We start from the raw sequence: 24793 nt of genomic DNA, 5'->3' as shown, positions 1-24793 counted from the left end.
GCCCCAGTATGAGAAAACTGTATTTGTGGCCTAAATGTGACAGTCACTTATGCATGTCTAATCCCAGATGTGCAGTATATCAGAGGGGTTTTCACCCCAGTTACCAAAAAGCCGTATTTATGGCCTAAATGTGACACTCACTTATGCACGTCTAATCCCAGATGTACAGTTTATCAGAGGGTTTTTTCACCCCAGTAAGCAAAAAGCTGTATTTATGGCCTAAATGTGACACTCACTTATGCACGTCTAATCCTAGATGTGCACTATATGAAACAGATGTTTTTTTTTTTTACCCCAGTATGCCCCAGTATAAGAGCCATAATTCTGGCCTAAATGCGACACTCACTTATGCACGTCTAATCCTAGATGTGCACTATATGAAAAAAAGGTTTTTTTCAACCCCAGTAAGCAAAAAGCTGTATTTCTGGATTTGCAGACATGCAGATATCCTGTGCTGGTGCACTATCGTTGCATAAAATGGCCGCCGATTATGTATTGACATTGACAAACTGAAGTAAAAAAAGTTTGTTTTCAGCAGTAGTTGGCTCAGGGCAGGCTTAAAAGAATTGTGCACTGCACCCACAAAACACATTTGCTGTAGATCTCTGAGTAATAAAGCAGTTCTTCATAAGATTTCTCCCTGATCTCTCCCTCACAGCAGCTGCAGCCTCTCCCTACACTAATCCGAGCAGAGTGACGGGCGGCGCTACGTGACTCCAGCTTAAATAGAGGCTGGGTCACATGCTGCAGTTGGCCAATCACAGCCATGCCAATAGTAGGCATGGCTGTGATGGCCTTTTGGGTCAAGTAGTATGACGCTTATTGATTGGCTGCTGTGCAGCCTTTCAAAAAGCGCCAAGAAAGCGCCGAACACCGAACCCGAACTTTTACGTAAATGTTCGGGTTAGGGTTCGGGTGCCGAAAAACCTAAAGTTCGGTACGAACCCGAACTTTACAGTTTTGGGTTCGCTCAACTCTAGTTACCTTCCAGGAAAAAACTTAAAGGCCACCTCTTCCAAGGGTTCAAAGGGAGGACTACTCAACCCTTTAAGCACCACAGAGATCCCACTGTACGGCTCCTTTAAGAAACCTCTTAATCAGGGGGTCTGATGTAAAGATCTGCCAAAAGCAGCAGACAGAGCTGAGATCTATACCTTGAGTGTAGAAGGGCTGAGGCCCTTATCTAGTCCATCCTGCATGAACTGGAGAATAGCTGATACTGAAGGATCCTGAGATGGCACTTGATGAGATGCACACCATAGAAGAAAAATTCACTTTACCCTGGCGTAGGCCTTGACTGTCGCAGGAGCTCTGAAATGAGACATCATTCTTAAGACCGCTGCTGATAGCCCTTCAGGCTCTAGAAGGGACTCATCAATCTCCAGGCTGTCAGATTGAGTCTGGGTGGACCCAGGCAGAGCTGAGTGCCCCGGGACACCAGGTTCTGTATTGGGGGAAGCTTCCAATATTGCCCTAGGCTCATCTGCATGAGCAGTGTAAACCAATACCTCCTGGGCCAGAATGGAATCACGGCTATTACTGAGGCTTGGTCCTGCCGAAACTTCATCAATACCCTGGGTATCATGGCGATGGGAGGAAAGATGCAGGCCAGCCTGAACTCCCATGGAACTGACAGAGCGTCTACTGCCAAAGGATTGTCCTCCCGATACAGGGAACAGAACGTTTCCACTTTGGCATTGAATCTTGTCACCATAAGATCTATGTCTGGGCGACCCTACCGGAGAGTGATCTGATGAAAGATCTCCTGATTCAGAGACATTTCTCCTAGAGCTGGGTCCCTCTGCTGAGCTGGTCCACAACCACATTCAAGGACCCCCGAATGTGGACTGCTGAGAGGTGGGAAAGATTTTGCTCTGCAGAATTAGACCTACTTCTGAGAGTAGACTCTGAGACCTGGTGCCTCCCTGTCTGTTGATGTAAGACACCACAGTACAATTGTCTGAGCGAACCCTTACAGCCTTGTTTCTGATAAGGGGGAAAAAATTTAAAAGAGCTATCCGGATTGCTCTGAGTTCTCTCAGATTGGATGACATCAAACGCTCTTGAGGGCTCCAGGATCCTTGAACTTGAAGTTCCTCTAGATCGGCACCCCAGCCTAGTAGGGATGCATCTGTCATCAACAGGATCCAACAAGGTTGGATCAAGGACCTCCCATCTTTGACCTGCTTCCATCACTTCAGAGAGCGGCCGGGTTGAGATGACATGGAGAACTTTGTCTCTAGCCCTCTGGGAGTTCGATAACATAGACTCAGAACTTCCGCTTGAAGAGGGCGAATATGCCACAAGGCCCAAGAAACTGCATCCACGGCTGCTGACATTAGGCCTAACATCCTAATCAAAACTCTGATAGTTACCTGGCGGGGAACCATGCGTTGATCTGTAGTCTTGGAAATGCTTAACTTCCTTTCCGGAGAAAGGGAGAGCGTCATGTTGGCAGAATCTATTATGAACCCCAGGAACCTCCTGGTAGTGGAGGGAGAAATATCTGATTTCTGCCAACTGATAATCCAGCCCAAACTCTGGAGGAAGGACTGAGCCTGCAGAAGATGAAGAGTCTCTACCAAGTGGACTTTGAGGAGCCAATCGTCCAGATATGGAATGATTTCCAGGCCTCTCAATCTGAGGGGAGCTACTACAGCTATTACCACCTTGGTAAAGATATTGAGGGCGGTTGTGATGCCAAAGGGAAGCGCGGCAAACTAAAAATGTTTCTGAGTCCCCTGATACTCACTGACATTCGTAGATACTTCCTGTGGGCCTGGCACACAGGGATGTGAAGATAGGCATCCTTTAGATCCAGTGTAACCATCAGGTCTCCTGGGCTCAGGACCCTGATTACCGATTTTATGGTTTCCATCCGGGAACCGCCTTTTCTTTATAAATCGGTTGAGGTAGCGGAGATCTATGATCATGCGCCAACCTCCTGTGGGTTTGGGAACAAGGGAAACTGCCGAATAAATACTGGATCCAAAGTCTTCTGGAGGAACCTCCTCCAAGGCCCCTTTCCACCTATATTCCAGTATGGACTCCTCCAACACCCCTTGCTTGTCGCGGGGAAGTAATTTTGTGAAAATAAAATTTCCTGGGGGCACAGAAAGAAATTCTATCATGAACCCTGTCCTTATTATATTCAGGACACAGGGATCTGGAACAAACTCTGTCCATGTACTTAGAAAAAAAGTTAAACGGCCTCCGACTGGGAGGTCTGAAACAATAGGAGTTAAATTTATGGCTGGATATGGCGGAAGGGGAGGACCGTCACTGGTCTGACTTATTGTTTTTGTTCCCACAGGAACTATACGATCCTCTCTTCTGGGACCCACGGCCTCGCTGAGGCCTGGATTGGCCCTGAAAGCATCTATGCCTAGGGGTTTGAGGGAGGCATTTACCTTTCTTATCGGCAAGACCCTCCATGATGCGGTCCAGTTCGGCCCCAAAGAGCCTACTTGGTTCGTAAGGAAGGCTGCATAGATTATAATTGGAGGCAGTATCTGCCACCCAAGGTTTTAGCCATAGTGGTCTCCTTCCAGCTGAAGAGAGGGCCATAGCCTTAGTGGCTAACTTTAACTCACGGGATATGCCAGAGTTGATATCCAACTGCACCTGCCGGAGGCACTTATGAAGGAAGATGGCTACCTCCGTAGGGGATATAGCCACAGAGGCTGAGGCAGCAGCGGTGGAGTAAGATCTTCTCTGGGTGCATTCCACCTGCCTGTCCATCTGGTCCTGTAAGTTGGAGCCATCCTCAGCCGGGACAAGGGTCCTCTTGGACAATTTTGCAATTGCCAAATCAACTTTGGGCACAGTGCCCCACTGGTCAAACTGAGATATCACAATTGGGAACATGGACTTGAAGCGCTTTGAGATGACTGGTGCCTTCTCAGGATGCTTTCATTCTAGTTTCATTAATTGATACAGAGTCTCGTCCACTTTGATGGCCCTTGGCCCCCTAAAGGTGGACTCTGAAGCTTCCCCAGGATCAACATCCTGGTCCCCCGACCGGATGGATCTAAGTGATCTCTGGGTCTTCTCTACAAGAAAGAAGCACCTTACGGCCTCTTCTTCCTCCCCGCTAGACTCAGAGCAATGGACTTCGTCCATGGTATGGTAGGCTTCCTCCTGCATGGGAGTAGAACTCTGAGGAGATTGGGCATGGGATCCTCTGGACAACAAGGAATCCTTTAGGGTGTTCATTGAGGACTCCACAAAGTCCTTTACCCAGACTACTACCTCCTGTATGGTAGGCTCCATATTAGGAGGCAGAGGAGGAGGACGGCAATAAGGACACCTATTAAATTCATAAGTGTCTGCTAGAGGGTTGTCACAATACCTACACGCCAGATGTCTGCGCTTGGATGTTGCTTTGCACCCAGACCAATCACCATCACTGTCAGAAGACATTATCTGCAAAAAAAGTAAGCCATAATAAATGAACAATCATTATTCATTAGAGAAAGAGAAGTACTAGACATACCCAAAGGACAATAAGTTGCTAACTACAATAGTTCTCTAACCAAACCAGGCTGCAAACAGAAACAACCTGGATGGAACGGAGGCTCTTTATAATTCAATTTGGCGCCAGATTTGAGGGCGCAGGAGCACCAGCTCCACACAGAGCAGCAGGTGACTGGAGGAAGTAGCCGAACATAGCAGGAGGTTAGAGAAATATAAAATATAAGGCAGCCAAATGGCTGCCCCCATCTGTCCTGCAGTCCAAAAGGACATAAAAACACACACTGGTGTATGGGGACGCTAATTACTTAATTGTTCTGATTGATTACTTGACTGCATTAAACATTTCGTCTGTCCTACCAGTTTCACTGGGGCTGATAAACCCCCACTTGTGCTGCTGGTTAGGACGTAAGGGAAATTTGCCTTTCAGCAGTACAGTTATATGTTGTCACGTACGCACCCGCATCTCGCAACCAGGGATGGGTCTGCCAGGGGCCCCAGACTACTTCCAAGCTCTCACTCCGTGCACACCACACACTAAGGCTGCTAAGTGAGTGTAGTTCACACCCAAAACACGCACAGTCTGTGCGGCACAGTGCGGCACAGACTCAACATCCCAAACACCAGCTGCCACCACTGACTTTGACATAAGCCGGAAACGTTGCACACTCCATGTATATACGTTCTGCAATAACACAGTCACACGTTCAGGCTATGGATTCTTTAGAGCAACAAGGCGGACTTATAAAGGGAATATATCATACACAAAAAATAGTGCAGTGCTTACAAAAACAGATGTAAGATGAGACAAAGTAAAAATAACATACAAAACAGTAAGAGTAAAATAAATGGGTAAAAACAGTAAATAAGAACTTACTGCCCCGGGAGAAGGGTAGGAAAATGGCTAACCATCAGCTCGGCTGTGACTCCCACACGGTGTAACACTGAAAATATGTCCATGCAACAATTTTATAGAACTTGGATTGGTTTCCAGTTTCTGGTCGGCCCTGTCATTGACTAACCAAATCCTAGTTCTTCCATTGGGGGACAATTGAGGGCATTGAATATTGAAATCTCTTTGTTTTAATGTTTTCAAATCTCCCTTCAAAATGAGCCCACTTCCTCCAGTATCTGGTTTATCAGGGGGAGCAGATTCTTCTTTGAAACTAGTACCTAGCAGCGAGAGGTGTTAGATATGACAGGAACATGAGGAGAACTGTCCATCTGCATCTCTTGTAGCTGGCAGAGTCCCAGCCTGCCCGACTCCACCCTGCTGGGATAGAATGTAGGCTTCAAAACACTCAGCCATTTGGGGAAGGACCCTTCTATCCAGCAGAAATTACACCTTATACAACAGACACACAGCACATATACTTCTATAATAGCTACTACAAGTAGGCACCCCCACATCATATTCATGACATCCCCCCCTTTTAGAATTGGCATGGGAGATTGGCTCAACTGCCATCTCCCAAGCCCACCTTGGTGTCCGGCATCCTTGCCTTGTCAGACTCAGTAGGGGGTTGTTTGGCGAGTCGTCTCAGGGCCTCCAGGCTGGGGTCTGTTAGCAGGGCTTTTTGGAAAGCTGCACTATCCATCTGCAGACCATGGCTTGATGGGCTCACTACTCCAGACACTGAGATGGGATCCTCTGAGGGCATAGATGGGACCCCAGGGGGAATAATCACATTAGGAGGCTCTATGGTAAGAGTAGGGCCCTCTTCAATAGGTATTCCAGTGGGGGATGCATCATCCATGACAGTGGCTGGAGGTTTACGAGCAGTCTGAATACGAGTCACGGCAGCAACATGCAGACAGTCCTGACCATCAGCCTGAGAAATATCAATCTGGCCATCATTTCCTAGCGCTCCCTCCAAGTCGCTACATTTGCACAGGTTATCACGGGACGTTGTTGCTGAAGTACCTGTCTCTGTGGTAGTAGTGGCCTCGGTTTGAGATATAGGCACATAGTGGGACAACATCCGCCTCAGGTCTGTGCCCAGCAGCACATTGGTAGGGATAGTGTCATATACCCCTGCTTCTCTCAGTTCCTTGCCTGCTCCCCAGTCCAGATACACAAGGGCCATGGGCACGGCAGGGCTGACCCCCCCCCCTACTCCTATCACCGACATGGTCTTTCCTGGAATTATGTCCGCCAAGTTGACCATCTCTGGTCGCTCAAGGGTCACTTCTGCTCCAGTGTTGCGGAGGCCAACTGTAACCCTATTGCCCATGGTAACAGACTGGAAGTTATCCATAGCTTTCCCTTCAGCCCCGGCCACAAATAGGACAGAAGAGGGGTGCACAGATGGTTGGTGGGAGGTAGGGGTGCTCCTTCTCTTATCGGGACACATGACACTCACATGCCCCACCTTGTTACAGGTAAAACATCTGCAGGGATACGTAAAAACAGGGCTAGTTCCCTGGGCCCCAGATGTAGAAGAAGGATGCCCTGGGTATCGGCTGGGGGAGGGAGTGGGGGCTCCCACTTGCTTACCTCCCTTCCATCTAGTTACGGGTGGCTTCCGGGTGTCGTGCATCCTGTTGGCTGTATAAGAGTCCGCAATTTGGGCTGCCTGGTCTGCTGTGTTAGGCTCTCTGTCACAGATAAACTGCTTCACATCCACAGGGCAGATATGGAGAAACTGGTCCTTGACCATGAGGTCCTCCAACTCAACAAAGGTGGAAATAGTCCTCTTGTCCACTGCCGAAAGGTAGTCCTTAAGCTGCTCACAACTAGTGATGGACGAACATCTGCCGGGACGGTTCGCGGTGGGTCTCATTCATTTTAATGGCAGGTGAACCTGAAAAACCTTCAGCTCATATTTGCAGCCAAGAAATAATTACTAGAAGTGCACAAATAATCACACAACATGGACAGTGACATACCAGATGCATTATTCAAATTTGCGATCTCCATTCATTATTTTTTTCAATGCGAAATATCGGCAATATAATTGCAAAATAGGCGCGACCCACTATAGCAACTGTTTCCACCAGACCGAAGTTGGATGCGATTAGAAAAGATGGTTGCCAACAATTTTCGCGACGATGAGGAAGAGATGCGCGGCAGGGGTAATATTCGAATTTGCGATAATTCTCGAATATTTGATAGAATATTCAACATATATTCATTAAATATTCTCGAATTCGCATAGTCGCTATCACTATCGTGATATTCGCATTATGCTAATTTTTGTGCGTATTATGGGCGGGGCTTAGAATGCGTGACAAACTTTTTCAAACATTGCAATAGTTGGAAGATTGGAAAATGGTGGCCAATAGATTCAGCGAAAAAGAGGAGGAACTCCTGGTAACTGTAAGTACACCACTGTATTTGATTACATTTTTTATGCATGTTTGAACAATATCTGTTTAATAATCAAGAGTGTTATAAAATATTTGCGAGTGCGCAAATCTTAACTAATATGTGAATATATTTGAGCAATGCATATAACTTCATCTTTTATCAAGACTGATTAGATATTCATGATTGTTGAAATAAGTATTGTTTTGACATCACAGTACTTTGTCTGTAGCATGTATGTATGTAAACACAGCAAAGAAATATCACTCACATGCACATTCGTTTTCCTGCCACACACTACGGTATATACCACACATACACAGACACACACAATCTATAGATTACTGTTCATGTCTTGTTGGTCTATAGAATTTAGTTTTATCTGTCCACCAGTAATTGCTGGTTCATTTAGCGTTACCCAGGGTGCACCATGGGAAGGCGAACCAGCTGTACACCACATAACATACTGTCACTTCACTAGACAGGTACCGTAGATCTCAGCTCATCAGGCCAATATACGATTGCTCACACACCATACACACACAATAGGAATACAATCTTATCTTATAACGGTAACATTAAATCTAATATTTCCCCTTCTGACAATTAAATAATTTTTGCTGTGTTGTTGAGGACATTTATTCTTAATACGTGTATTTAAAAAATTTGCGATTATATCTGAGTCAACCTGTCAGCATTTTCAGTTGACAGCCGGATCCGCTTATCTGTTATAATGCCACCAGCAGCACTAAATACCCGCTCAGACAAAACTCTGGCGGCAGGGCAGGTCAGCACCCTCAAAGGCGTAGAGCACCAGTTCGTGCCACGTGTCCAGCTTGGAGACCCAGTAGTTGTAAGGCACTGAGGGATCACTGAGGACGCTGAGACGGTCTGCTACGTACTCCTTTACCATATTCCAAAACATTTCCCTCCTTGTGACACCAGGACGTGCATCATGTTGAGGGTGCTGACGGGGTGTCATAAAACTGTCCCAGGCCTTGGAGAGTGTTGCCCTGCCTTTGCTGGAAGTGCTGTGTGTTCCCCTTGTCTCCCCACCTCGGTTGCCCAAGGAAGTACGGACTCTACTGCCAGCGCTGTCAGATGGAAATTTTTGCAGCAATCTGTCAACAGGGAACTTCTGGTATAGCACCATTTTGCTCGTCCTCTCCACCTGAGGAATGAGAGATGAGAAGTTCTCTTTGTAGCGGGGGTCCAGAAGGGTGAATATCCAGTAATCCCTGTTATCTAAAATGCGTATAACATGGGGGTCACGGGAAAGGCAGCCTAACATGAAGTCAGCCATGTGTGCCAGAGTACCAGTGGGCACGACTTCGCTGTCGTCATCAGGAGGATGACTGTCTATCTCCTCATCCTCTTCCTCCTCTTCTGTCCACCCACGCTGAACAGATGGAATTAAAGTTCCATGGCTACTACCCTGTGTAGCGGAGGCAACCATCTCCTGCTCCTCCTCCTCCTCCAATACGCGCTGAGAAGACAAACTGAGGGTTGTCTGGCTATCACCCAGGGTCATGTCTTCTTCCCCCAATTCCATCTCTTCCCCACGAACAGCGTCGGCCTTAATTGTGAGCAGTGAGCGTTTGAGTAGACACAGAAGTGGGATGGTTACACTGACAATAGCGTTATTACCGCTCACCATCTGTGTCGATTCCTCAAAGTTTCTTAACACCTCACAGAGGTCAGACATCCATGCCCACTCCTCGCTTGTGAAGAGCGGAAGCTGACTGGAAAGGCGACGACCGTGCTGCAGCTGGTATTCCATTACTGCCCTTTGCTGCTCACGAAGCCTGGCCAACATGTGTAACGTGGAGTTCCAGCGCGTGCTCACGTCGCACAACAGCCGGTGAGCTGGCAATTTCAAGCACTGCTGCAACGTCAACAGACCGGCTTAAGCTGTTGATGACTTGCGGAAATGAGCAAACACGCGGCGCACCTTCGCCAGTGGCTCGGGCAAATTGGGGTAGGTTTTCAGAAACTGCTGAACCACTAAATTAAAGACGTGGGCTAGGCATGTGATGTGTGCGAGCTTGCCGAGCTCCAAAGCCGCCACCAAGTTACGCCCATTATCACACACAACCATGCCTGGTTGCAGGTTGAGTGGCGAGAGCCACAGCTCAGTCTGGTCTCTTATCCCCTGCCACAGCTCTGCGGCAGTGTGCTGTTTATCCCCTAAGCATATCATCATCAGCACGGCCTGTTGACGCATCCCCACAGCAGTGCTACACTGCTTCCAGCTACCAGCTGATGGCTGACTGGTGCTGCAAGCGGAGAATTCAGTGGTGGAAGTGGAGGAGGCGGCGGAGGAGGAGCCACTTACATAGGTGCTGGCGGTAACCCTGATGGAAGTAGGGCCCGCAATCCTGGGCGTCGGTAACACCTGTGCCATCCCAGGGTACAAGTCGCTCCCAGCCTCCACTACGTTCACCCAGTGGGGTAAAGACATTTGGACGCTGCGCTGGGACAGGGAATTGGATGTGGTCGCTGATGGTGCTTGCGACGGTACAGGTGCAGAGCAGGAGGCATCCGGGCCTGCGCCTTCGACAGGTGATTGGTCGTCACGCAACATAGGGGAAGAGGAGGCAGTGGTGTGACCCGCGGACACGATTGTGGACCCAGGCGTTCCTCACACTTATTGCGGTGCTTGGCTGCCATGTGGCGGATCATGCTGGTGGTGGTGAGGTTGCTACTGTTCACACCTTTCGTCGTCCTCACCCAGCTCTGAATCCTCCTTCTGCAAATGGCAGGAGGAGGAGCCGGAGCATCTCCTCTCCTACATAGCACCACATACCTCTTACATCCAGTGATGTCACCTTTGATGTAGACGTTCTCTTTCTTCATCTTCTCCATTCAGACCAGACCGCCATGATGATTTTTCTGCCATCTCCCGTCCATGCAGAGATGGAGAAACAGACATTAGTTTCCTGCCACCCCCAATACTATACTGCAGAAACAGTCCTCCTGGAAATACTACTACCACACAGATAGTGCCCCCTATACTGTACCCACTATGCCCCCAATACTATACTGCAGAAACAGTACCCCTGGGAATACTACTACCACACAGATAGTGCCCCCTTAAACAATTATTGGCACACAGTGCTCTAAAAAATAACTGCGCCCAGACACTAATAGTATAAAGATAATGTCCCCCAAAAATAATTGTGCTAAGCTGATACTATGCCAGGGTGCCCCCAAAGTAACAGTGCTCCCCAAAATCCCACCAATAGAAATAATTCTCTGCCAGAGCACACTTAGTAGTAATAATGCCCCTATAGTGCCCTAGTAATCATGTTACTCATAGCCCCCAGTAGTAGTAAAGATCCCCATAATACCCCCTAGTAGTACTAATTTTCCCTATAATATGACAGTACATGAAATACCCCCGCTTAGTGCCCGCAGTTGAGCTAATGTCTCCATAATGTATGCCAGTATAAAATACCCCTATATAGTGCCCCAGTAAATGCCCTCATACTGCTCCTCTCCCCCTTCCCCATAGTGTCCCCCATAATATGCCAGTAAAAAAATGCCCCTTAGTGCCCCCAGCAGATGCCCCTATAGTGCTCCTCTCCCCCACAATGTGCCAGTAAAAAAATGCCCCTTCATAGTGCCACCATATGCCCCAATAGTGCTCCACTCCCCCATAGTGCCCCCAAATAATGCCCCATAGTGCCGCTCTCCCCTATAGTGCCTCCCATAATGTGCCAGTAAAAAATGCCCCCTTAGTGCCACCAAATGCCATAGTGCCCCCATAATGTTCCAATACAAAAGGCCCCTTTAGAGCCCCCACTTTCCCATAGTGCCCCCAAATAATGCCCCTATAGTAACACCAGATGCCCCATAGTGCTGCTCTCCCCTATAGTGCCCCCCAGAATGTGCCAATAATTAAAAAAAGCCCCTTTAGAGCCCCCAGATACCCCCATAGTGCTCCTCTCCCCCATAGTGCCCCCCCATAATGTGCCAGTAAGAAATGCCCCCATAGTGCCAGCTTCCCCATAGTCCCAGCCCCCCATAGTGCCAGCCCCCTTATAGTGCCAGCATCCCCATAGTGCCAGCTCCCCCATAGTGCCAGCCCCCCCTATAGTGCCAGCTCCCCCTATAGTGCAAGCCCCCCCATAGTGCCAGCTCCTCCCCCATAGTGCCAGCTCCCCCATAGTGCCAGCCTCCCCTATAGTGCCAGCTCCCCCTATAGTGCCAGCTCCCCCTACAGTGCCAGCCCCCCCATAGTGCCAGCCCCCCCTATAGTGCCAGCTCCCCCTATAGTGCCCCCCCCCAGTGCTAGCTCCCCCATAGTGCCAGATCTCTCCCAAAGTGCCAGCTCCCCCCTATAGTGCCAGCTCCCCCCTATAGTGCCAGATCCCTCCCATAGTGCCAGATCCCCCCCAAAGTGCCAGCCCCCCCTATAGTGCCAGCTCCCCCTATAGTGCAAGTCCCCCCATAGTGCCAGATCCCCCGCAAAGAAGAAAAAAAAAACACTAATACTTACCTCCATCAGCAGCGATGCAAGCCTCTTCCGGCCTGTGTCCCTGCTGTGTGCTGCCCGGCTCAGGCGTCGAGATGATAATGACGTCATCGCGCTGCCTGAGCCGGCCTCTGATAGACTGCAGGCATTAGTGCCTGCGCCCTATCAGAAGAACAGGGGAGGGACACGCCTCTCCCTCCCCTGCCCCACAGCACACAGCACGGCCACAATTACATTCAGGGCCGCGCCGACTGTGGTGATCGGCGGTGCGGCCCTGAAGAATAAAAAAAAATTAAAAAAAATTTAAAGACGGGCGGCCCAGCGGCCGTTTATTTAGGCCGGCCTGGGGGGCAATTGCCTCCCTGCCCCCCGGCCCAGCCCGCCCCTGCCCACGCCATGACACTACCACCACCATGCTTCACTGATGAGGTGGTATGCTTAGAACCATGAGCAGTTCCTTTCCTTCTCCATACTCTTCTCTTCCCATCACTATGGTACAAGTTGATCTTGGTCTCATCTGTCCATAGGATGTTGTTCCAGAACTGTGAAGGCTTTTTTAGATGTCGTTCGGCAAACTCTAATCTGGCCTTCCTGTTTTTGAGGCTCACCAATGGTCTACATCTTGTGGTGAACCCTCTGTATTCTCTCTGGTGAAGTCTTGTGTTGACTTTGATACACATACACCTACCTCCTGGAGAGTGTTCTTTATCTGGCCAACTGTTGTGAAAGGTGTTTTCTTCACCAGGGAAATAATTATTCGGTCATCCACCACAGTTGTTTTCCGTGGTCTTCCGAGTCTTTGGTGTTGCTGAGCTCATCGGTGTGTTCCTTTTTTTAAAAAAATGTTCCAAACTGTTGTTTTGGCCACGCCTAATGTTTTTGCTATCTCTCTGATGGGTTTGTTTTGTTTTTTTCAGCCTAATGATGGCTTGTTTCACTGATAGTGACAGCTCTTTGGATCTCCTCTTGAGAGGTGACAGCAAAAGATTCCAAATGCAAATAGCACACTTGAAATGAACTCTGGACCTTTTATCTGCTCATTGTAATTGGGATAATGAGGGAATAACACACACCTGGCCATGGAACAGCCGAGACGCCAATTGTCCTATTACTTTTGGTCCCTTAACAAGTGGGAGGCACATATGTAAACTGTTGTAATTCCTACACCGTTCACCTGATTTAGATGTAAATACCCTCAAATTAAAGCTGACAGTCTGCAGTTAAAGCACATCTTGTTTGTTTCATTTCAAATCCATTTTTGTGGTGTATAGAGCCAACAATGTTAGAATTGTGTGGATGTCCCAATATTTATGGACCTGACTGTATATTTATCCACACAGTGCGGTAGTGATGTATGATGTAACTGGCTTATTTCGTACTTTGCAAACACACATAATAAATATACATGTGTGTATATATACATAAACTGCAATCATCATTCTGTATTACAGTAAAAGGCCCTGTCCATTATTACATTACATACATCCACAGGCTAGTTTCTCACTAGCGGCATGGACCTCCACCAGGCTGTTCCGGCAGGTGAACAGCCTGGCGGATCCGTCCTGACGCTGGTGTACCTTTGGCCCTGTACTTCCGTTCCGGCCCTATTGACTATCATAGGAGGGGGGTGGCGTTCCGGGGCCGGCACTCCTTCAAACCTGCTGACATGTCGTAGTTTTATTCTGGCCGAATCTGGGCATGGTTTGGCGTTTCCGGCCCTGGAACTCTGTCCCGCTCCCATGATAGTCAATGGGGCTGGAGCGGTAGTCCTGGTCCACACATACACTAGCGGCAGGACGGATCCGACAGGCTGTTCAGGCTGTTCTGGAGGTCCATGCCGCTAGTGTGAAACTAGCCTTAAAGGGGTTGTCCGGGTTCAGAGCTGAACCCGGACATATCCCCATTTTCACCCTGGCAGCCCCTCTGACATGAGCATCGGATCAGTTCTTGCTCCGATGCTCTCCTTTGACCTGTGCTAAATCACGCAGGGCAAAGGCATTTTTAGGAGTTCCAGTGATGTACCGGGGCTCTCCATAGGGCTGCCACGAAGCCCAGTGACGTCACCCGCACTGATGGGCGAGCTACTGCCCTAGCCAGTAAAATGGCTAGGGCAGCGCTAAAGCCCGCCCATCAGAGCCGTTGACGTCACCAAACACACTGCAGGGCGGAAGCTTCCACCCGGCAGTGTGTTATGATATACAAAGAGCCCTTGCCCAGCGCGATCTAGCGCAGGGCAAGGGAGTGCATCGGAGCATGAGATGTTCCGATGCTAGCTTCAGGCGGGCTGCCTGGGTAAAAATAAGGGTATGTCCGGGTTCAGCTCTGAACCCGGACAACCCCTTTAATTAGCATTTGTTATGAGTTCAGAGCTGTTTGTCTAACTTTGAACGTTGTGTGATTACAGGGGTTCCCGTTCCAACCGTGGTTTCCCGGTCTGATTTGGACGTGGTGGAGGTATCCACAGAGGAGGAGGATGAGCAGGCGGGCCCCTCCCAGAATGTGCTCGCCACTACCCCAACTGATGTAGGCAATGTTGGAGAAGAGCCAGGATCCTCAAAAGGCCATGACACCACCACCACTGCTCCTGCTGAGGAGGATATCCCCACCCCAGCTCCTGACGAAGACTCCGAGGAGGAGTTAGTTACTACCCCGCGCCAGTAGGGTAAATATGTGCACACATTATTCTAATTCTGTATACATTACATATTCAGAAAAATTAACCCTCTCTACCCCAGGCCCGTTTTTACCTTCATTTTTATTTATTTTTTATCTGACTTGTTTCACTTTATGTGCTAATAACTTTAAAACTCTTTTACTTATCACGGGCATAGTTACATTTACTTTTCACACAATGTACTTCATGACAGTGGTAAAATTTTGTAAAATTCTTAATGTCTTATTCTAAAAAATATATATATAATAAAAAAAGGGAAATAATTAATATTCTAAATTTCAATTTCAATTTTTTTTGTAATAGATAGTAATTACCGGCTCCATACTATTATAGAACAGGTCATGAAGAATATTAAAGGCCAACAATGATCGGACAACACAAACTACAGTAATATAAAACAGCACTGCACAATAACTCTATTATCTACAAAAACTAATATTAAATAACCAAAAACGTAACATTATACTCTACTAAACTGTCACTAAATAACATAATATATAATTATAGTTAATATCGTATACATAACAATTTAGATGTAAATCGTCAGCACTAAACCAAATACTCCACAAAATGCAATAATTGACTCGAATTCCTAATTGTAACAATTATTTATATATTTTTTTCCTAACAGAAAAAAAATATAATTTAAAATGAAGGAGGATCACCTGAAAGCGGTAAGGGCAATACGGGACCAGATGCAGAAAGCCACGTCAAAGCTGCAGAAAGCCACGTCAAAGCTGCAGAAAGCTACGGCAAAGCTGCATCAATTTGAAAGCATGCATACGAAAGAACTGGAAGAGTTAATGGATCTGCAGGAAGACATAAATAGTTTTTTTCAATTATTTAGTTTTTTTTATAATCTTATGTTTTTGTGTGATTTTAACAGAGAACTTAGCAGTAAGGACCCTTTAGTCCAGGGGCAAACTCAGCAGGGTCCAGACAGACAGCAGTAGTAGGTATATGTTAACAGTGTAGTATAAGGCCTACACATAAATAAGCTTGATGAGGACAGCAGCAGCAGGTAAAGGTAAAGGAGTATTTTGAGGCCTACACATAAGAAATCAGCTTGATATGGACAACAGCATCAGGTAAAGGTAACGGTGTAGTATGAGGCCTTCACATAGCTACAAAGGATCATGATGGCAACAGCAGCAGGGAGATGTTACGTTTATAGTGTAGTTTAAGTCAAACACATAGCTCGGCCTAACTCAGCATGATCAAGAATTTTGTAGGATTCTGTGGCTGGAGGGACTAGGCGGACACGGGATTAAAATGTTACTGTCAGCCAGTACAGGCCCCAAAAACTAGCCAATAGGCATTCACCTGATAGCAAAGAACTTTGGATTCTGTGGCTGGAGGTACATTAGACGTTCACAAGATAAATATGTAAGTGTCGGCCAGTACAGGCACCAAAAATGATGCATTCAACGGACATAAAAGGCCTTTTATGCCGCTGTATTTACCTAAGACAGGGACCATGATTTGTTCTGGGTGGTGGCGGATATTTGTGGGCTGTCATGAGGAATTTCAATCAAACATGGTCGACTCGTCACATGTGTTGAATTCCTCCAAGATCCATGCCTCATTCATTTTTAGAAATGGGAGGTAGTCCACACTGTCATGAGCTAGGCGAGTGTGCTTATCGGTCACAATCCCCCCTGCTGCGCTGAACGTCCTTTTGAACAGGACACTGGACGAGAGGCAAGCCAACAGTTTCATGGCAAATTGTGCCAGCTCTGGCCACAGGTCAAGCCTGCCCACCCAGTAGCCGTTAACCCGATGTAATCGGACACCTGTCAGTCTAGGCAATCCCTGAAGCTGGATCCGGAGGACAGCTGTTCATGGGTTGACTGGAAGAATGATCTCATATGCGAAGTGACCAACACATCTTCAAACCACCCTTTTCTTGCAGGCGCTGTTGGATTGGTACCCGCAACTGTTTCTCTCTGTGAGTGGAAATTCCTCTGCCAGCGCCCGCAAAAGCAGAATGCAGCATTTCTCGAAGCAAGGCATGGAAGTGCTGCATTCTGACAGCCCTCTGTGATGGTGGTAAAATTTCTGCCATTTTTGTTTGTACCGGGGGTCTAAGTACGTTGCCACCCAGTCCTGGTCCTTGCCTTTTATGGTTTATATACGGTGGTCCCTCTTAAAACACTGGAGCATGAAGGCCCCCATTTGCACTAAACTGGAAGTGGTGGAGTGGCCTTGCTCCTGCTCATCATCCAGGATAATGTCATCCTAGTTCTCCTCCCCCCATCCACCAGGGATCCCAGAAAGGTTTAAAGCATGCTCTTCTTGCTCCTCCTCTGCCCTGGCACCATCCTCCTCTAAATCCTCTTCAGACTCCTGTTGTTGACTTGTCTCAGATGGAGTAGCCCCCCAGGAAATTAATCCAGCATTGTGACTTCCTCATCTTCCAGCTCCTGCTCCTCGACGGCTTGATCAATGACACGACACAATGCACACTCCAGAAAGAAGGCGTAAGGTACGATGTCACTGATGGTGCCCTGGCTGTGACTGACCAGTTTGGTGATCTCATCAAATGTCCGCAGAAGTCTGCATGTGTCGAGCATTAGCTGCCACTGGTGCAGTGAAAAAAAACAAGCTCCCCGAAACCTGTCCTGCTGCAGAGTTCGTACAGGTAGTAATAAACTGCACATTTCTGCTGGAGCAGCCTATCAAGCATATACAAGGTGGAGTTCCATTGCGTCGGACAGTCACAAATCAGACGTCTGACGGCAGGTTGTGTCACCGCTGAATGTCAGCAAGGCGAGCCATGGCCGTGTAAGATCTTCTGAAATGGCCCGAGATTTTCCTGGCCTGCCGCAAGACGTCCTGGACCCCAGGGTATTTGGCAACAAATCGATGCACGACTAAATTCAGGACGTGTGCCATGCACGGCACATGTGTCATTTTGCCCTGTTTCAGCGCGCTCATCAGATTGGCACCGTTGTCGCACACCACTTTACCAACTTTCAAATTGAGTGGGGTTAGCCACTGATCTGCCTGTGAACACAAAGCTGAAAAGAGAGCAGGACCCGTGTGGGTCTGGGATTCCAGGCACAACAGACGCAGCACAGCATGGCAACGTCTCACCTGGCACGTCGAATAGTGGGGAATCGGATCTTGGGGGGCGCAGCGGAAGAGATGGTAGCATCGGAAAATGAGGAGTCAGCCGAGGAGGAGAGAGAGGATGGAGCAGGAGGAGGAGAAGAAGAGGCAGGCCTGCTTGCAATCCGTAGCGGTAACACCAAATCTACATGGGTGCCACGGGTTGCATGCTTGACTGCCGTCAGAAGGTTCACCCAGTGGGCAGTAAAAGTTATGTACCTTCCCTGCCCATGTTTGCTAGACTGTCTGTGGTCAGATGTATCTTGGCACCAACACTGTGTGCCAGAGATACATTCACTTGCCACTGAACGTGGCCATATAGCTCTGGGATGCCATTCTGGGAGAAATATTTCCTTCCTGGGACCTTCCATTGCGGTGTTCCAATGGCCACAAATTTTCTAAAGGCCTCCGAGTCCACAAATTTATATGGCAGTAGTTGGCAGGCTAGCAGTTCTGACAAGCCAGCGGTCAGCCGTTGGGAAAGAGGGTTATCCGGCGTCATCATCTTTTTACTCTCGAACATTTGGGCCACGGAAGCCTGCCTTTTGCCAGATAAATGCGAGGACGGCACGGTGGAAGGTGGGGTGGAGGACAATTGGGAGGAGAGAGGAGAAGGAGAAGAGGCTGGACTGTGAGCGCCTGGAGTGTGGCTTTGTGGGTTCTGATGGCATTGCTCCCACTGGGCTCTGTGATGGGAGGCCAGGTACCTTCTTAAGGCAGTCGTCCCTAGGTGAGTGTTTGGCTTACCACAACTTATGCATTGACAGCAAAGGCTGCAGATGGCAACACTATTATCAGCAGTGAACACATAAAAAAAAAGCCCACTCTGCGGAGCCATGTGCCGGCGTCCTGGGAGCGCCAGATGTGACCGTGCATGGTAGATGGCTCACTCCTGATACATTTGCAGTCTGCTTTTTGCCTCCTGTGCAATGTAAGTTCTGCCTGCTTCTTCTCCCTATCTGCTGTTCCGTCTCTCCCTCTGAACTCCCCTCCTCTTCCTCTCTTGTGGGCACCCACGTGACGTCCATCGACACGTCATCATCGACGTCACCTTCCCCACCACTAACATTAGAGATCTTGGAGTAGGCAGCAACAGGGGGGACCAACCTCCATGGGCTGATATGGGTACATCGAAAATGTCTTGTAGTGGATCGGAAAATAATTCCTGCGACTCGAGCGGAGGGGATATGGTGATGGTGGTGTTAGTGGTGGTGTCTTTGGGGGTGCACACAGCAGAGAGTGAAGAGGGTGCAGATAGAGAGGATGAGGAGGGTGCAGAAGCGGAAGGCTGAGTGAGCCACTCAACCAAGTCTGGTGCGTCCTTTGACATAATCGCACGCACCTTCTGCAACTTCCCACTTATGCTCTGGTCTGGTGCTCCTGCCCGACCCCTACCACCCCTGCGGAAGGGCCTGCCTCTTCCTCTGCCTGTCATTTTTTAAATGACCCTGTGACAAAAGTCTCTATAAAAGCACAGTATTTGTGGAAGAAGGTATATTACACCCTGCTTCAAACAGCTGTTTTGTGGGGCGACTGCTATATCACACCAGTTTTAATTATTTTTTCCAGTACCGTTTGTCACTGTGTGTAGCAGAGGGAACGCAGCTAGGGTTGAGCGAACCCGAACTGTAAAACTTCAGGATTTTTGGAACCCGGACCCGAACCCGAACATTTCAGTAAAAGTTCGGGTTCGGTGTTCGCAATATCTCGGTGCTTTTTGAAAGGCTGCAGAGCAGCCAATCAACAAGCGTTTAACTCTGTGCCCTTAGAAGCCATCACAGCCATGCCTACTAATGGCATGTCTGTGATTGGCCAGTGTAGCATGTGGCCCAGCCTCTATATAAGTTGGAGTCACGTAGCGCTGCACGTCACTCTGCTGTGCTTAGTGTAGGGAGAGGATGCTGCTGGTGATTTCAGGGAGAGAATAGGAGAGAATCTTTGCTCAAAACGTGAATCTAACTTAGCGATCTACATACATTGTGTTGTGTGGGTGCACCATTTTTCTTATCCTGCCCTGAGCCCAGTGACGGAAAAAAAAAACTTTTATAAGTCAGTTAGGTGGGCGGCGGCCATTTTATGCAAGCTCGGTGCACCAGCACTGCATCTGAGCTATTGGGACATAGAAACTAAGCTTTAAAAACAGCACAAATCAGTTTTTTTTAAAAATCATCATTTATTTGGACAATTTACAACATCTGGTGCATTTGCAAGCTTACTCAGTGTGCAATTTAAGCTAGAAATACAGCCATCATTTTCTGGGTTTTTAAAAACACATTTTTTTTTGCCAAAAACCACTATTTTCCAGATCTGCAAGTGTTAAATTCAAGTTTAATATATACAGCTTTCATATTCTGTTACCAAAAAAACACTTTTTTGGCAATATACAACATGTGGATTAGTCAGTGTGCAATTTAAGCTAGAAATACAGCCATAATTTTCTGGGTTTTTAAAAACACACTTTTTTGCCAAAAAACACTATTTTCCAGATCTGCAAGTGTTAAATTCAAGTTTAATATATACAGCTTTCATATTCTGTTACCAAAAAAACACTTTTTTGGTAAAATACAACATCTGGATTATTCAGTGTGCAATTTAAGCTAGAAATACAGCCATCATTTTCTGGGTTTTTTAAAAACACTATTTTTCTGGCCTTGCAGCATCAGCACGAGTGAAATTCCAGGGTTATATACTGCTGTCAAATTCAGTTATTAAACAAACACCTGTTTAGGCAAAAAAAAATTAGTTGGCAGCCTTTGCTGCAGATGTCATTGTGAGATACACCCTTTATATATTTGGGTTATATTCAGATATTTGAAATACCGCCATTTGGTGCACAAATCTTTAATTGAGGCCTAGTCTGGTTCAGGGTGTATGAGATACACCCTTTAAATACAGGGCTTCTATTCAGGCATTTAAAATACAGCCATTTTGGGCAAACAAATTTAATTGAGGCCTAGTGTGGGTCAGGCTGTGTGAGATACACCCTGTATATACAGGGCTTATATTCTACTATTAATAAAACACCATTTTTGGGTCGATTCGCCGAACATGCCAACATATGGCGATATTCGCGCCCGCCATATTCTTTTACATTGTAAAGAACTTTGACCCATGACACATCTATCAGGTGGTACAGGACAGTCAATTGAAAAGTTTCAGCACATGGACATACCCCCACCTTATAAATAGACCTGTGGCCGCCACACGAACTGACTGACAGCTGTCAGCCCCTGCAACTTCTGGGTCTCAAAATTGGGCATATGGCCTGAGCTTGCCCTTTACCGCTTGGAGGTGCTGGCCTGCCCTGCAGCCAGTGTTTTGTCTGAACGTGTGTTTTGCATGACTGGAGGGGGTTATCACAGGTTATATTTCCCAATGTTTTGGGGTGTACCCTAATTTAAAAAATAAAATTTAAAACCAAAAACAAGTGTAGGCTACGCCCTCCTCCACCGCCGCTTCCACCTACACCGCCACATCCACCGCCTCCTCAACCTCTTACTCCATATGGACCTCGTCCTCCTAGATCAAGATCATTATTTTTTTATTTTTACATATTCTATGTTATTTAAAGTCATTTCCCTATCCACATTTGTTTGCAGAGCACTTGCCATGCTCTTAACCACATTTTGATGCAATTTTCAGCCCTCTAGCCCTTTCCATGACATTTTTACAGCCATTTTAGTGCTCAAAAGTTCGGGTCCCCATTGACTTCAATGGGGTTCGGGTTAGGGGTCAAGTTCGGGTCAAGTTCGGGTCCCGAACTCAAACTTTTTTCCAAAGTTCGGCCGAACCCGTCGAACCCGAACATCCAGGTGTCTGCTCAACTCTAAACGCAGAAAAACAGCAAACAAATGCTGCAGTACCCAAATACACTATAAAGAAAGTATATTGGTATATAACACCCCGCTTTAATCAGTCATTTTGGGGGGCGACTGGTATATCACACCAGTTATAATTATTTTTTGTAATTGCGTTTGTCACTCTGTGTAGCTGCAGTATCGCTGGAGAACCGCTCACCACTGCTGCACAATACAAATCCACTATAATATGCTTTCTATGTTAGAAAGTATTACACCCCTCTGTACTGCACACCTATCAATAGCACACCTATACCAGTCCTTAAAAGGACTTTTGCGGACCTATTAGCTAGCGATTTACATCCCTAACATTCTGTCACTGCTCCACACAGCAACCTCCCCCTACACTGACGAAAGACTCAATGTAAAATGGCGGCCAGATCAGGTCTATTTATAAGGTAGGGGTATGTCCATGTGCTGAAACTTTTCAATTGACTGTCCTGTACCACCTGATAGATGTGTCATGGGTCAAAGTTCTTCACAATGTAAAAGAAAATGGCGGGCGCGAATATCGCCATATGTTGGCATGTTCGGCGAATCGCGAACATGCGAAGTTCGCCGCGAACCAACAGCCGGGCGAACCGCAAGGCCATCTCTACTCACAACGTCGGCATAACTGTCAATAGAAGTCCTTTGTATTCCCCTGAACCGTTTACGGTAGACCTCTAGGGTGAGATTGCACTTTTTGATCAGGGCCTCAATTATGGCATCATATTCCCCATCTTGCTCTTCAGGAAGAGCCGAAAATTCTTCCAGGGCTTTGAATTTCAACCCTGGTGTCAGATACTGTGCCCATTGCTCACGGGGCAGTTGGTACTGCCTGCATGTTTTCTCAAAACTCAGCAGAAAAATGTCCAAGTCACCATCCTCTTCCAACTTAGGGAAGTTCCCCACCCGGGGTCTCCTTAGGTGTGCATCCTGAGATGGAGCTTGTGGGGAACTGCTGCTCTGTTGAATTCTCGCCATTTCTAGCTCAAAAGCCATTTAGCGCTCTGCAGCCTCACTCTCGGCTTTGTATTCTGCAGCCTCTCTCTCGGCTTTGCATTCTGCAGCCTGTTGATGTTGCATAATGAGCTGCAGGCGCATGTTAGGGTCACATTCACCCATTTGTTGCCTCCTGAGGATTTGTGCTGTTCGTGTCCTCAGGAGGAACAGTTATAGCAGTGCCGTCCATTGCTTGGCTCCCCTGAGCCGCTTCCACCTGGTGCTGCTACTTGTATTGCCCCATCAATTAAAAAATCATCCTGGTACTGTTTTTGCCTGTGGCATCGATGCCTCTCTGTTTGCAGAGTTGGACCAGAGCCTCTTTGGTCTGCTTTTCGTAACAGGCCGCCATATCAGAAAGCAGGTTTTCACCAAATTAAAAATAGGAAAGAAAAACGGGGGAGGAAAACTGTTTGTACGTATATGTCTCACAGTAAGCACTGAGTCCGTACTTGTAGAACTTCAGTAGATCATCGCAAGGTTACAGCCAGTCCTTTAGTGCAGGGAATAATCATGTAAACCAAGCACTAATGCCACCGCTTGCCACCAATTTGTCACATACGCACCCAACCAGGGATGGGTCTGCCAGGGGCCCCAGACTACCTCCAAGCTCTCACTCCGCGCACATCACACACTCAGGCCGCTAAGTGAGTGTAGTTCACCCAAAAAACACGAACAGACTCAACACCCCAAACACCAGCTGCCACCACCGACTTTGACATAAGTTGCACACTCCACGTATATACGTTCTGCTCACAAGCAATCACACAGTCACACGTTCAGGCTATGAATTCTTTAGAGCAACAAGGCGAACTTATAAAGGGACTATTTAATACACAAAAAATAGTGCAGTGCTTACAAAAACAGATGTAAGATGAGACAAAGGAAAAATAACATACAAAACAGTAAGAGTAAAATAAATGGGTAAAAACAGTAAATAAGAACTTACTGCCCCGGGAGAAGGGTAGGAAAATGGCTAACCATCAGCTCGGCTGTGACTCCCACACGGTGTAACACGGAAAATATGTCCATGCAACAATTTTATAGAACTAGGATTGGTTTCCAGTTTCCGGTCGTCCCAGTCATTGACTAACCAAATCCTAGTTCTTCCATTGGGGGACAACTAATGAGGGGAGTGGAGGGCGTTGAATATTGAAATCTCTTTGTTTTAAAGTTTTTAAATCTCCCTCCAAAATGAGTCCCCTTCGTCCAGTATCTGGTTTATCAGGGGGAAGCAGATGTTTCTTTGAAGCTAGTACCTGGCAGCCAGAGGTGTTAGATATGACAGGAACATGAGGAGAACTGTCCATCTGCATTTCTTGTAGCTGGCAGAGTCCCAGCCTGCCCGACTCCACCCTGCTGGGATAGAATGTAGGCTTCAAAGCACTCAGCCATTTGGTGAAGGACCTTTCTATCCAGCAGAAATGACACCTTATACAACAGACACACAGCACATATACTTTTATAATAGCTACTACAAGTATGCACCCCCACATCATATTCATGACATACAGTCAGGTCCATAAATACTGGGACATCGACACAATTCTAACATTTTTCACTCTATACACCATCACAATGGATTTGAATTTAAACAAACAAGATGTGCTTTATCTGCAGACTGTCAGCCTTAATTTGAGGGTATTTACATCCAAATCATGTAAACAGTGTAGGAATTACAACAGTTTGCATATGTGCCTCCCACTTGTTAAGGGGTCAAAATTAATGGGACAATTGGCTTCTCAGCTGTTCCATTTCCAGATGTGTATTATTCCGTCATTATCCCAATTACAATGAGCAGATAAAAGGTCCAGAGTAAATTTCAAGTGTGCTATTTGCAATTGGAATCTGTTGCTATCAACTCTCGAGATCAGATCCAAAGAGCTGTCACTATCAGTGAAGCAAGCTAT

The 24793-nt window shown here is 47.2% G+C and overlaps 1 pseudogene; it reads right to left on the bottom strand.

The window, feature by feature from the left end:
- Positions 1 to 3912: 3912 nt before the first annotated feature.
- Positions 3913 to 23006, bottom strand: LOC120985620 (annotated as a pseudogene).
- Between the last annotated feature and the right edge of the window lie 1787 nt (positions 23007 to 24793).

Source organism: Bufo bufo, chromosome 1 (assembly GCF_905171765.1).
Source record: "Bufo bufo chromosome 1, aBufBuf1.1, whole genome shotgun sequence".
NCBI classification, from domain to species: Eukaryota; Metazoa; Chordata; class Amphibia; order Anura; family Bufonidae; genus Bufo; species Bufo bufo.
Note: the sequence above shows the minus strand (reverse complement) of the source record. Positions and strands in the feature narration are given on the sequence as shown.